Source organism: Canis lupus, chromosome 31, assembly GCF_048164855.1.
Source record: "Canis lupus baileyi chromosome 31, mCanLup2.hap1, whole genome shotgun sequence".
Classification (NCBI taxonomy): Eukaryota; Metazoa; Chordata; class Mammalia; order Carnivora; family Canidae; genus Canis; species Canis lupus.
In genome coordinates, this window is record NC_132868.1 from 39012137 (window position 1) to 39024402 (window position 12266).

The window sequence follows — 12266 nt, forward strand, 5'->3', positions numbered from 1 at the left end:
GAGGCTCGGCGGCTGCGGGCGGTGGAGGCTCGGCGGCCGCGGGCGGAGGCAGGGAGGAGGGCCCGCACCCCGCACCCCTGCGACCGCGGCCTGCGCCGGGGGGAGGGGGGGTGGCGCGCAGGGCGGGGACGGGGGATGCTGCGCCCCGACCCGGGGGAGGAGGGGTGGCGGCGGGACGGGGTCCGGGACGCGGGTGTAGCCTGGCTCCGACTCCTGCACCCAGCAGCGCCGAGCGGGGGGCGGGGGCGGGGGCGGGGGGAGGAGGGCGGGCTGCGCTGTGTGTGCGCGCGTGTGTGCGCGTGTGTGCGCGTGTCTACAGGTAGCAGCGGCGGCGGCGGCGGGGACCGGAGCAGGGCCGAGCTGCAGCCACCTCCCCGCCCGTGATCTTTGGAGGCGACTGCTCACTTAGCGGGCGGATCTGCACCCTCGGGAGATCGTCTCATCCTCTCCATTTCCACGCGTCTTAGGCGTCTTCCAGTTCCAAGTGTGTGTTTTGGGTATTTCATTAAAATTTTTTTTTCCCCCTTCTCCCTCTAAATCTCCTCGGGAATTCTGCGCATCGAAGCAGGTGGCTCCTGATAAGAGATCTTTGGATGTACTGGGCTCGCCAAGTTTTTCCCCTCCGCGTCCCCTCCCTCCCCGGAGGCATCCGCGGGGCTCCTCTTTTTTGGATTTCGATGCAGAGAACGTGTATATGTGTGTGTGTTCCGGCCGCGTAAGATGTAAATACCCAGATGCGCGTCCCAGCGCCGGGTCCTCGCCTCTCCTGCCGACCGGGCGGCATGTGTCGGAGCCGATGGATAACGAGGACACTATTAACATTCTTTTGAGCCGGTTTTTTCAAAAGGGGAGGGAGCGCGAAGGATCGCTTAACATTCGGCCATCGCTTGGCTGCACACTAAGCATCACGAAGTATTTATGGTTGCAGAGCAGGTGCAAACGGGGCTTAGAGAGAAAGGTAAGGGAGCCTCGTGCGTCCGCCGACCCCCGCGCCCGCCGCGACCCGGGGTCCCCGGAGCGTCCCGCCGCCGCCTCCCGCCCCCTCCCCAGCCCCGCGGCCCTGCCCTGCTGCTCCGCCGCGCGCTGAGCCCCCTTCCCGTGCCGACGGGGGTGGGTGGGGGGGCTGGAGGTTTAACGGTCTGCCCGAGCTCGAACGCTTTGCCCCCTCCCCCGCACCCCGCGCACCCCGCGCACCCCACCCCGGCCCAGTAGCCGAGTTTCCCGGCCCCCCGCCAGCCGTCCTAGGAAACCCATTCTGCCTCCTGGACAAATAGTGCGCCCTGGAGAGCTGCTGCGGGCGGCTCCCGGGGCCGACGCCGTCGCCTCCGTCCTCCGGCCAACACAAAAGCGATGGTAATGACAATAATTAATAAAAATGACGAACTTTAATAAACCGGGTGGTTTCATTAGCCTTACGGGGCCGGGTGGGGGTGTCCTGGAGCCTCCCCGACGCTGGTTTTCCTTTCAAAACGCCCCAACACCCCAGGAGAGCCCCCCGCGGAGGAGAACCGGCGGCCGGCCCCGCGCTGAGCGGATTCCCGTTCCCCGGAGGGTCGCCGGCCCGGTGCGGGGGGGGGCGGGGTGCGCGGAGCCGGGGGCGCGTCCTCGCAGTCGACCTTTGGGGGGGCTGGAGGCTCGCCCCCATCCCCGGGGCCTCCGCGCTCCGCGCCGCGGGTGGGGGTCCCTGCTCCGCTGCACTCTGCTCCCCCGGCGCTGTCGGAGCAGACGCGTCGTGCCCCCCCCGTCCCCTGCCCCCACCTGCCCCCACCTGCCCCCACCTGCCCGCACCTGCCCGCGGCGCCGTGAGCCCTCCATCCCGAGGCCCGGCCGGCGCGCAGGTGCAGGGGGTGCTGCGCGCGGGGCGAGGGGGGCCGAGGGGCACCACGCGGTGCCAGGAGCAGGGCGCCGCGCAGGGGGGAGGCTGCCCGGGGTCCCCGGCTGGCCCGCGGGGGGCGGGGGGCGAGGGGGGCTCCTCCCGCCTCCTAGTTCCACCGGGTGAGAAAGTTGCTGCGCCCCGCGCGGCGCCCCGCGCGGCTCCCGGGTCTGCGCTCGGGTCGAGCCGGGTCCCCCGCGCCCCAGCCCAGCGCGGAGCCCCGGGGGCGGTGGGGGGCGCGCGAGGAAGCCCCGGGGACGGGCGCCCGGCCGCACGGTGCAGGCGTCCCCCGGGGCTCCAGGCCGTCCAGCTCCAGGCTTTGTGAGTAGACGTGGAGAAGAAAAGCAAAAAAAGCAAAAAAAAAAAAAAAAAAAAAAAAAAAAAAAAGCAGCCCACCTGCGGGGAGCCCAGGAGTGCGAGAAGCGCGGGGACCGCGCATCCCGGGGCCCTTCCAGGTGGCCGCCGCCCGCCGCCCGCCGCCCGCCGCCGCCACCCCGCTGCTTTTTTCCGTTTGCAGGACCAGGGAGGGAGAGAGGTCCGCGCAGGATTTAGGGAACAGGGATCCGCGCAGCTAACTCAGCCTTGTGTCTGTCACTCTGCATTTTCCTAGGTACTTCTAGTCTCATTTTCCTTTTTCCTTTTTTTTTTTAAATGCTGGCACTCCAGTGGGTGATGGGTTGCTTAAGGGAATTCTCAGGCTGCATCTGAAAAATGACACGATGCATCCAGCCCTCACCCATGCATGGGTCGTGCTTGATTAGAAGTAGGATCGTGGGTAGGGAAATATCCCTAAGGAAAGGTGTGTGGGTACCTGTGTGTCAGGGTGAAAGCTGTAAAAAAAAAAAAAAAAAAAAAAAGGTCTCGGCGGCATTTCATTCCGTCAGCCGTTGCAGCCCAGCGGAAGAGCAGCTCTCTAAAGGAGCTCAGAAGCGAAGGGCCGGGCAAATATTTAAAACAGTAAACGTTAAGTGCAAAAACATGAAGTTTGCCGTCGCCCTCGGCCGAGAAGGAGCTGCCGGCCTGCTACCTGCGCTGCTGGGGGATGGAGCGAGGGTCGGAGGAAGTGGAAGTTAATCATCAGCCAGGCCTTCTGATTACAGGGTCTGATTAAAATAAGTAAGTGTTTTCTGGAAGCCTGCTCTCCTACGGTTAGTCTTTGCAATCCTCCTAACAGAAGCAGGAATTGAGGGAGCCGGTCTTCTGGCAGACTCTGCCAGGGTTCTGCAGTGTGGGGTAAAGACAGCCTTCTGGAGCTCCCCTTCCTTCCACGCGTGCCCTCCGTTCACCCCCAGAGTCCTTTCTGGCAGTCTTCCCTGCATCCCCGTGGGGGGCTTCATTTGTGAAAATTCTCACTTCTGGTTCCGTAGGGCATAAATGTGTACGTTTGAGTTGCTTGGAAATTGGAATGTATCCTCGCAGCAGGTAGGCAGAGGGCTCCCCACCAGATGCTGGGGGGGGCGGTGCTGGAAGCCTCCAGGACCCTTTGGCAGGGCCGGTGACTTCCCTGACTTTCTGGAGTCTCTTCCAACTCTGAACGTTTCATTTTTTCCCCCACTTTTATTATTTCTGCACGGTGATCCAGGGACAGGATCCACATCTTCCTTCAAAGTTCCTTAATTTAGTTAGGATTTTTTTTTTTTTTTTTTTACAGCATGATTAAATAGCTGTGACTACAGACTACGGATATAAATCTAAGCTCTCTCTGAGTGAAAACAGTTCCTTTCCATACAAGTTATTGACAGCTTTGCGCGTGGGGTAGGACTGATACAGATTTAGGCGTGATTGACAGATGCCTCTCTGGGTTTCCACCTATTGAAACAAATAATTTTGAACATTTATAGCAAAGCACTGTAATCGTTTATTTCTAGAATCCTTTCTTAAATTCTTTAAACAAAGGAATTATTTTATGAATTACCTAACGGAAACCAATTTGTGGTTTCTGTAAGCAAAACACAATTGGCATTAACAGTGAGATGTGAGGCCGCAACAGCTCAACACTACGCTTTTGTCACATTTTAAAGTGTTTTGAAGTGAGGTTTGGGGTCTCTTTCCATCTTACTAGATTGTAAACAGGAAGATATGATTCCTCAGTCATATTTTAATTATTTGTAGATGGAATCCTCCAAGTCCAGTTCACCACACTTATTTTGTTTCCTAAAACGCAGGTCTGGTCTTGCCAATCTCTTGTTAACAGTAGCCAAATGGTTCCTTATAGCTTGAATGTTAGTGTCTCGAATGCAGATGGTTTGCTATTCTTTGTACAATTTACTCCCCAACTTTACTTTTTAGATTAAAATACTTTCCACCTAGAACTCCTCCCCAACTTACTCTTTATTTCATTCACGAGGCTCTTACTTGTTATTTTCCTCAATAGTACAGGACATTTTATCTTCTGAACTCCATTTATACTAATGTTTCTTCAAGGATGGCTTCCACCCATCCCTGCCACCCCCCCCCCCCCCCATTGTAGGATAGAACATTTTATTTCCTTAGAGTGTTCTTTCCTGCCCCATCCTGCTTCATTCCTGAATCCTTACTCTGAGCTCCCACAATGTGTTGTTTACACCAGGAGCAGCCCACCTTTGCTTGGCCTGATGCTTGGCTTCCTCAGTGGATAGTAAGTTCCCAGAGGTAAAAAAACAAAACAAAACAAAACAAAACAAAAACACCAAACTGTACCTGATTTATCAGTTTATTCAAAATGTTTAACCCCATGTCTGAACATAAAGTGGACCATAAGTGAATGACAAATGTATTATTTAGAAATACAGTTTGGCTCTGAGGCAACAGAAAACCTGGTTACCCGTGGTTTAAGCAAATAAGGGTTTATTTATCTCACACAATAAAAACTCAGGAAGAGACAGTTGCTTAAATAAACATTTAGTCAAAGAATAAGACTTCTTTCTTCACCTTGGTGCTCTTCTCCTTATGGTCTTAGGATCGCTGCTGTGCTTCTTGCTTCTGTGGCTGCTTTCTAGGCCCAAGAAACATGACAAGACTGCTCTAGGTTAGGATTTTTCAGCTGGCACTATAGTCATTTGGGCCAGATAAGCCTTTGTCTTTATTGGGGGACAGGGATTATCTGCTTCATTTTAGGATGTTTTAGTAATGTTTCTGGCTTCTACTCATTAGGTACCAGTAGCACACCCTACCCATCCAGTTATGACAACTGAGACTATTTCAGACATCACCAAATGCCCTCAGAGGTAAAATCTGCCTCAACTGGCAACAATTGCCCAAAGTCAGAACGGGACAATTCCCTGTTTCCCATTTCCTTTGTTTCTTTGTGTTGCAGTGGTGGTGAGGATCTTTTTGGTTTTTGCTTGATAAATTGTAGAAGACTCTTTATGTGATTCTTGAAAGAGGTGAAAGAAAGAGAAGAAAGAAAGAAGAAAGAAAGAAAGAAAGAAAGAAAGAAAGAAAGAAAGAAAGAAAGGGGGGAGAGAGAGAGAGAGAGAGGAGAAGAAAGGGCCAAACAAGCCTTCTCCTTGAGCATTTTCTTTTTTTGTTATGTGGACATTCTTTCTAGAGACTTCCATTCTCCTATCACTGCCAGAACTGTGTGAAATGGCTACTTCCAGGTACATGAAAGGTTGGGAAATACATATTTTTATTTTTAAGTATTTTATCTTAGTATTTTATTACTGGCATACCAGTACCTGGAAGAAAATCAGAATCTGATAAGAGAAGGGGAAGTGGATGTGCAGTTGGAAACTACAAGTGTTTACCATTACAGCAGGATAAAATAATATGTGAAATTCACCTAAATACTTTAGAAAGGAGAACAAGAAAAAAAAAAAAGGAAAGCAAACAGTCATAAAAGAGGGTAGATATAATTTTTCACGTGCTATAAATATTAACAAAATGATTTGGATCCTTCTGGGTGATATTTTCGTTGGGAAATAGCTGGGCAGGATGGGGGCATCTTGCTCTTCCTAACGTTTGTGTGTGTGTGTGTGTGTGTGTGTGTGTGAGTGTGAGAGAGACAGACAGACAGCACCCCATCTCCTTCAATCTACTGAAGAAAGCAATAAAGGTTGCTATTCGTATTTATAAATTAGGTAGTGGTCGATAGTGAGATGTGTCGTCAAAGAAGACAAAAATGTGAGTGTGGTTTCAACACTCCCTTCTAATGCTTGCACGTGCTAGTAATGGCATCAGGTAAGATAATTTCTTGTAGACCTATGGTAACACAGGCCATAACAACTACATTAGATTGCTCAAAGGACGCCTGGGTGGCTCAGTCCGTTAAGCATCTGACTCCTGATTTTGGCGCAGGAGGTGATCTCAGGGTCGGGTCCAGCCTCGCCCCACAGTGGGCTCCGTGCTCAGCAGCGCGTATGGGATTCTCTCCCTCTCCCTTGGCCCCTCCCCGGTTCACATCTGTGTGAGTACTCTCTCTAAAGTAAATACATATTTTTAAAAATTAGATTACTCAATTATTTACCTCGCTGTGGTAAAGGCGTACCGTTGGGCATCATTATAGAGAAGAGGTCTACCTTCCAAAGACCTATCAACGTTGCTGCGATGGCCAGTAATCTTGTCTGATTGATTGTTTTTTTCCCTGCTTTTTACCCTTGTCACTCATTCTCTATGAATCTATTTAATGCCCATATTTGCTCAGATTTGTGTAGAATATAGAAATATAAAATATGGTGTCGATTAAGAAACTTTTGCCTTCAAGTTAACAGAAGACCCAATGAAAGACTTTAGGAGTAAAGACTTATTATCTCATAAAACGCGGATTCTGGAGGTATTGCAGGTCCAGGGTCAGCTAACTCAGCAGTTCAGAGATAGATGTCAGGGCTCTAGGACAAACTTGCCCTTGTTCTCTTGGCTCTCATCTTGGAGAGAAGATCAATAGTATGGCTACTAGAGAGCCAAACAGCCCCAGTCAAGGCAAAGAGTAGCAGTCTTCTTCTATGGAAATGAGAAGGAGAAATTTTTCTGGAAGGTTTCAGTAGACTTCCCTTTATGCCTAATTGACAAAAGCTATGACACATCCCACTCCTAAATGAATCAGTGGCAAAGAGGTGATGCATTGACTGATGGATTTTGATCAAGCATGGTCGTTCCCCTAGGGCTGGAGGAGAGGTCTCCTTTCCCTGTGGATATGGCAAGGCCATACTTAAAATCAGAGCTTTTGTTAACTGGGAGGAAGGAGGCAATGGCTGTAACCCAGGGTACCTAATAGGGTGTTTTGTAAACATCATGCTCTATCTTCCTTACATTTCTTATAATATGGAAGACTTATCTTAGAAAACACACACACGCATTACATAGTCTTTGAATCCATGGACATAAACTGAATACGTGTCAGCTGCATGTTTCTGATATAGAATGATTCCTCTCATGAAGTTCCAGAGATTTAAAAAAAAAAATTACTGCCTGGAGATTCAGAAAATGTAGGAATGGGACCTGGATAGAAGAATTACAGACACTAAATTATACTAAATTTCAAGTACTATATTATGCTAAATCCAAAACCCTACCTTTTCAACTTACACCTATATTGTACAAAATAACCACAGTTAAACTGTTTCTGTTTTAAGTAGATTGTGTTTGTCACATGATCTTATCATCATAATTCATGAATAATGTGAAAAATGGCTGAACCCTTTTGCCAATTACTCTCACGAAGAAGGACTTGATGTCAGTTATGCCCAGATTAAAATGACCTCGCTGCTTTTGATAACTGTTTCCTTGGAAGGCCTAGGGGAGGGTTTTCGGTTCACATGCCAGTGAGTGTCTCTCTCATTGAACATTGTGAGTCTTTTTTTTTTTTTTTTAAACAAGGAAAGCTTTATTTTCGATCTTTTGTCTGACTTCATGGAAGCACAGAGCCAATTTTGTGTTCAATTGAACAGGGGTTCTTAACCATCTCCTTTTACCCTGGCTCATTATTTGAATCTGTGTTTTTAACTTAAACTTTGCTCTAAGATTTTATTGTATTGGGGCTTTTTATCATAGATAATTTGTGCTTCAAATTATATTTGGAAGGAGGGAGAATGTACATGTATTTGTAGGTATGCATGTGCAAACATGCTATCATACATCACTAGATAAATGTCTTATGCCTTAATGAATGAATCTATGTTAAAAAATTAGGCAATATTGAGTGCAATGAACTGCTGAGTCTTGCTCCCATTAACATGTGCAGTAGGATTTCATGAAAAGGGGATATCAGCGGTGTTTGAATCATTTTGATAGAGAAAAACATTGTAGTTCACAGATTGATGGTAAACTAAGGCAGGGAAGGCAGAGAAAGTATCAATAAACTGAACTCATTATACGTATTTTGCTCTGCGATCAGATCGAAGTTGTTTTTCACCCTCCCCCTCCATAGCCCAAGAATTTCTGTAATCTCATTACTATCCAATAACTTTCTCACCAGTGTAAATGGGCAAATATAAACTTTAACACCGAAGCCACCACGTAAAAGAACCATGAGCTAGAAAAGAATGGATTTGATCTCTCCGCTTTATTTCAAAGCAAATGTCGAGATGGGCCCAGGCTATCTTCTTGGTTAACCGCCAGCTTTTTAGAGTGCATTTTCAATGTCTCCTCTTTCTGTTGCCAGTGCTCCATTTCTGAGCTCCACGCCTGAAGCCATTTGTGCCACAGCAAACCCCTCTGACCCCGGGCTGCTCACCTCCAGGGGAACTAATATTTGAATCAAGCGTAAAATGATAGTTAGTACCTCCATCTGTGTTTAGGCTCAGAAACCGATGCTGCTTCTTTTTGTTTTAATAGAAAGTATGTTTGAAAGTGAGAGCATAGTGAAGTTTGGTTTTAAATAGATCCACCTTTTTTGGGCACTCTTGAATCAAGTGAAGACCCCTGGGAGAGCATGTTTTCTAAGTAGGTGTCTCTCTGACCTTCTCTCCTCTAGACCTGGGCAGTATCTCATACTTCGACATCCACTGTGAAATCATTTTAGTTCACAGCATTGACCCTAGATATTGCAATTTCCTAAAACTTTTCTCAGAGTATGAAATGGTTAATTATATATCGGATACACTGTGTCTCATCAAAACTAAGAAACACCTGGTTACAGGACATATCCTGATTTTATGTACACCTTTGAAAGAAGAAACACCTCGATTGAATCATTAGATGTTTCTTTCCTACCATTTAAAATTTTTATTTTATGCTTTTGTAACAAACAACCTAGACTTAAAAGATGTATCTTTTTATTCTATATCAATCTTGTACACATATAAAAAGTATAATATTAGTAAATATGTTGGTTTAAGAATGCAAAAAGAAACCTTTGTTCTATTTAGATTCTCTTCTGAATCATTTTTTTTCTGACTCAGAGCCATCAATATTCATATTTTTTCTGACAATAGTCTCTATGTGTTGGTGATATGCCATTTCTTAAGAGTGCTCCATGATCGTCTTCAGCATTTTATTCCAAGCAGCTGATACCTTCTGAAAGGTTTAATGCTGGTGTTTTGTTATTACAGAAGGTGGCGACTGAAAATTTTCAGATGACAATCTCATATTTCTCTCTTAAATTGTCTAGAAGTGTCAAGAGCAGTGGTTGTCTGGTTATGGCAAGAGGAACACAACCAAGTTTTACGTACAAAGTTAATGGCAGCTATGCCTCCACTGCTGCTTGCTTGGCTATAGGAATTATAAAGTACATCCTGATTTCAAAGATGTTAAAGGTCAAAAAAAGTGTCAGAATCAATGAAATGTGGCAATTTTAATGATACACGTGTCCTCGTTTTTTAAGCGAGCTAATGCAGTAATGATTATTAATTAACCAACTATTTAATTAATCGTTAAGCATTTGGACGTGAGAGATTGCTACATAATTCTTAGACAGAATGATTAGAGTCTAATTCTATCCCTTCGTATTCTCCACCTCCCTTCCTAGTTTGTAATATATAAAGTATAGCTAGTCTTCTAAATAGATGATAGTAACATGAAAAAGCATAAGACTAGGAATAAGAGACCTATGTTTTATAGAGCAGACTCTTCTAGTAACTTTCACTTTTACAATTCATTTACTCTCCCTGGGCCTCAGTTTCCATGTTTAAAATGTATAGTTAGACTAACTGAAATTAAATGTGTCTTTTGGCTCTCGGACCTGTTTAGGGTAAAGATAATTGTTAATAAGGAATGTCCATAATACTAATATGTATTTAAGCTGTTTTATAAACATGTAATGATAGAGAGGTGTCACTTTAAACTAGTCAGTTTAATATATATCATAGATACTGTATAGCTTTAAGGTTTATTGTATGGCTTTAAGATTTTACAGTTTGGGGAGGTTTGCACACACGTATCTTATTTGCTCTCTAAAACAACTGTGAGCAACGCAGAAGGGTCAACAGAGCAGTTAGGATTTAGGACCCTTCTCCTCAAATATACTGGAAGAAAAAGATTACTGAATAAATCAGAGCCAAATAAAGCACGCAAAAGTGGGAAGAGGCAAGGAGAAAATGCATTTTCCATCAAGAACAAAGAAAACTTACACAAGGAATTAACTATCACTATATATAAATGTTCTGCTTAAAAAGAAAGTCATCAGTAAAAAGCAAGAGAAAATTGGCAGGTAAAAATGAAGTTTCCTTTTTCTTTTTGTTTTATCATTACTCAACCACATACCACCGATTAAAAAATATGAATAAAAGGAAGAGGAGTCTTGGGTTGGATCAGTCAGATGCTACTATTTGTGGATCTATCTTGACAGTTCTTACTGTGCAGTTCCACAGACAACAGTGTTTCTTCTCTGTATTGTATTTGAAAATTGCCACTGCTCTTAAGTGGCCAGAAAGCTGGGTACTTACTTTCTGATGAATAACAAGCTCTCCAGAGGTATGCCACTCTCCTTTCTCTCATTGCAGTATAGTCACCACAAAGAAAACACTGTTGCCTCTCGCCTACCTATTTTGCCATAAAAGTGAGTTGATTTCTAGAGCATGAAGACAACTCTTTTTTTTTTTTTTTGCTAGATATTCTCAAAGCTCCTGTTTAATACAATTAAAGTATAGAATACATAATATAGCTGAAAGTAAGTGGATTTTTGTTGAATTTGATTAATTAGACTTTTTTAATCCTCTATCTAGGCCACTTTGTCTACTAGAAAAATATCCAGGGGCACCTGGGTGGCTCAGTGGGTTGAGCATCCAACTCGTGATTTCAGCTCAGGTGGTCATCTCAGGGTCTTGAGATCCAGCCCTGCCTCTGACTCCCTGCTCAGTGGGGAGTCTGGTTGAGATTCTCTCTCTCTCTCCCTCTGCCCCTTCCCCTGTTCTCTCTTTCTCTAAAAAAAATAAATAAGTCTTTAAAATCAAGAAGAGAAAAATAACCATGATACTAGTATTTAAGATGGAGAATATGGTTTAATGGTTTATAATCTTAGACCATTAAATAGAGTGTTGAGATTATAGTCACATTGAAATCAGTATTTTATGACCGAAGGGGAAAAGCATAATTTTGACCCTAGAGAATATGTAAAACATATTGTAAAAAGGAATAATTCCTTTTTTAAAAAATTTTAAAATAAATATCCAGTAATGTTTCCATGTGAGAAGCTGAAAGGACCAACATGGTTTTTTTAGTCAATTTTAGGCCAGCTTCTTCAGTTTGCAAGTGACAAAGTAGGCCAAGATAAGAAATGCCTTGCTGAGTTTATTACAGTGACTGAACTTGGACCAAAACATCCCAATCGTCATGTAATACTTTCATGCATCAGTTTTACATACAGGACAGTAATGCGTATATCAGCATCACACATATATGTGATTATAGAATTATTAGTTTAGAAATACAGGGAGATAATTGACAGAAGTCATAAAGAAGGGTGTTTTATTTTTAGAAAGATTTGGTAAAAATAAGAGATTGGGGTGTGAACAAATGGAGAAAAGAGAGCAAAGCATTACTTAAAGAAAAGCAATAAAAATTAGGAATATGACATGTAGCAGAGGTAATTGATCACTTAAGACTTTTTCAAAAGTAAAATAAATAAGTAAATGAGACAACCCACATTAGGAAGTACTATTGTAGAAAAGAGAGGTGCTTATTGAAAAGATACATCGGATTCTGTGTTTAGTAGTTTGGTTTAGGACTTCTGCAAATCACAAGTGTCAATTATATATTTACCTCGAGATAAGCAGTTTGTTAGGAACACTGTTCACGTCACTCATATCAGAAGAAACTCATTTTACCAGAGAACAAATTATTTGAAATGGAAAATATAACTTTCTGAGTATGTGCCTATTAATATAACTGATTAATACGAAATCAGTTTGAGATCACTGATTGATTGTCAGTAAGCAAGGAGATTCTTCTTTTCATAGTCTGCCCAGGTACTGTTTTCTTTTTTTTTTTTTTTTAATTTTTAAAATTTATTTATGATAGTCACAGAGAGAGAGAGAGA

At 44.7% G+C, this 12266-nt stretch overlaps 1 protein-coding gene across 2 annotated transcripts in view; it reads left to right on the plus strand.

Annotated features, from left to right (window-relative positions):
- Nucleotides 1–298: 298 nt before the first annotated feature.
- NLGN1 (neuroligin 1) overlaps nt 299–12266 on the plus strand; it is an 809004-nt gene continuing 797036 nt past the window's right edge. Inside the window, exon 1 of one of the 2 annotated variants that reach the window (XM_072808113.1) lies at nt 299–484. The gene's annotated coding sequence lies outside the window, so the exon portion shown is untranslated. The other variant, XM_072808112.1, reaches the window with a different exon arrangement.